The sequence below is a fragment of the Babylonia areolata genome, chromosome 27, assembly GCF_041734735.1.
Source record: "Babylonia areolata isolate BAREFJ2019XMU chromosome 27, ASM4173473v1, whole genome shotgun sequence".
NCBI lineage: Eukaryota > Metazoa > Mollusca > Gastropoda > Neogastropoda > Buccinidae > Babylonia > Babylonia areolata.
The window spans coordinates 21,854,182-21,856,681 of NC_134902.1; the positions used below are offsets into that span (position 1 = coordinate 21,854,182).

Genomic DNA, 2,500 nt, shown 5'->3' on the forward strand with positions numbered 1-2,500 from the left:
GGCGTGTGATTAAACAAATGTATGTGAACCCTGAATTGTTGTAGTCTGTGTTTGTGTTGTCTGGGTGTTAGTGCTGGGCTGGGTGGGGGTTTCTAGTCCGCTCTCTTATACAGCGTGACACCGAAAACAAACAGCAACAACAACAACAACAAAAAAAAACTACAAAAACCCAGCTAAACTCAATGTAAGGTGTTACGTGTTCTTTGAAACATTCATATATGAATTGTGCTAGTCGGGGATGTACGGGGTCGTAATTACACCATTGACTCACTATCTGTATCAACAAATTTGTGAAATCAGACTTTGTATCTGTTAAGAAAACTTTCCGTAAGTATTTCTATCTAATACATTTGTCTAGAAAATGATATTCATCTTCTAATACACCATATGTTTTGCATTTTCTTACATGTTTTTCTATGCCTGTGTATCTGCCTCTTTCTATTTGGAGATCATGTGCGCTTATGCGAAGTCTGTACATGGTGGTTCTATGCTCAGTTTTTCTTGAATAGATCAAATATGGTTCAAGTCTGTATTCTTTAGAAACATTATTTTAGAATGTTAACTCAGATTTATTTTCGTTTTTCTGCTCTCTCCAGAAAGTTGTGCGTGTGCGTGTGCGTGTGCGTGTGCGTGTGCGTGTGTGTGTGTGTGTGCGTGCGTGCGTGTGTGTGTGTGTGTGCGTGTGCGTGCGTGCGTGCGTGCTTGTGTGTGTGTGTGTGCGTGCGTGTGTGTGTGTGTGTGTGTGCGTGTATGTGTGTGCGTGCGTGTATGTGTGTGTGTGTGTGTGTGTGTGTGTGTGACGCTGGTACGGATGGGAAAGACAGGGTTGGGACTTGGATAGCAATGGTAATGATACGAAAAAGAATTAGAAAAAAGAAATTAGCACTGCATCATGACTATCAACGTCATCACTATCATCTTTCACGTTATCATAGTTTGATATAGTTATCTGTTTGTGTTGTTTTATTGTTTTATTTCATTTTATTTGTATTTGTATTTCTTTTTATCACAACAGATATTGTGTGAAATTCGGCATGCTCTCACCAGGGAGAGTGCGTCGCTACACTACAGCGCCACCCATTTTAAAAAAATTATTTTTCCTGCTTGAAGTTTTATTTGTTTTTCCTATCGAAGTGGATTTTTCTACAGAAATTTGCCAGGAACAATCCTTTTGTTGCCGTGGGTTCTTTTACGTGCGCTGAGTGCATGCTGCACACGGGACCTCGGTTTATCGTCTCATCCGAATGACTAGCGATCAGACCACCACTCAAGGTGTAGTGGAAGGGGAGAAAATATCGGCCGGCTGAGCCGTGATTCGAACCAGCGCGCTCAGATTCTCTCGCTTCCTTGGCGGACGCGTTACTTCCAGGCCATCACTCCACTTTATGATAATGTTTCACAAAATGAAACATGTGTAGGCTCTCAAGGCGTTGGGTTTATGCTAAGACCAGGCATCTGCTCCAGAGAAAAAAGTTAAAACAAACAAACAAACGTAAAAGAACAACAACCACCCTTCCCACCCCCACCCCCCCGCGCCCCCCGACCAAAAAAACAACAAAAACCCCCCAAAAAATCCAGCTGATGTGGTGTATCGTATAAGGATAAGTCCACAGCTAGGCCTTGAGACCTCCTTGAAACTGAAAATGATAATTAGCTCTGTACCTCTTTTCTATTCACTGTGATGTATTGAAATGCCATCTGTTCGCACAATGCTAAGACGTGCAGTTACTATTGTCATTATTATCATTGCTACTATTATCTATCAATATCAATAGTAGTAGTAATAGTCTGTTAGTTTTCGGTGCTTCTTTGTTTTTGACCAGACAAAGGTACTAGATTTTGCTCATTATTTCATCATTATTCTTTGTTTGACAGGTTTCACAATTTGATCTAAAAATGGAATGGACATAACTTTTACTTACGTTATTCATTTATAAGATTTCTGTCTTTCTTTCTTTCTTTCTTTACTTTTTTTGTCAATGCACACGATGATGTTATGTTCTTTCTGTTATTTTGACTTAAAAAAAAAAGTACTACTGTGAAATGTGAACTTGTGAAATGTGTTGTTATTGGTTGTTTTGTTGTTTTTATTTATTTTTTCCTTAAACAACAACAACAACAACAACAAAAAACCCTTGTGATGTATATTTCTTTATGGAGAAATATAACTTTGTGTACAAGAAAAAAAAAAAAAAAAAAAAAAGTACAAGAAAAAAAGAAATAAAATGACAATAGGTAGGAACACAGGCCAAGCTGACCGACCAAAAGTGACAACATTGCCAGTTTTTTCCATCATAAATGAGAAACATGTATTAAAAAAAAAAGAAAAAAGAAAAAAAGAGAAAAACAACACCCCCCAAAAAACACACACACACACACAAAAACCCCCCAAAACAACAAAACAACAACAAACAGATCATGTCAATAAAAAGTTTGACTCTTCTGCTTCACATTTCTTGTGTCGTTTTTGCTGATGACATTAGCACACTCATCAGTCTAA

At 38.2% G+C, this 2,500-nt stretch overlaps 1 protein-coding gene across 5 annotated transcripts in view; it reads left to right on the top strand.

Annotated features, from left to right (window-relative positions):
- The window catches only part of LOC143301418 (uncharacterized), a 23,150-nt gene that overhangs the window by 5,719 nt on the left and 14,931 nt on the right, over positions 1 to 2,500 (top strand). The gene's annotated exons all lie outside the window — the stretch shown is intronic.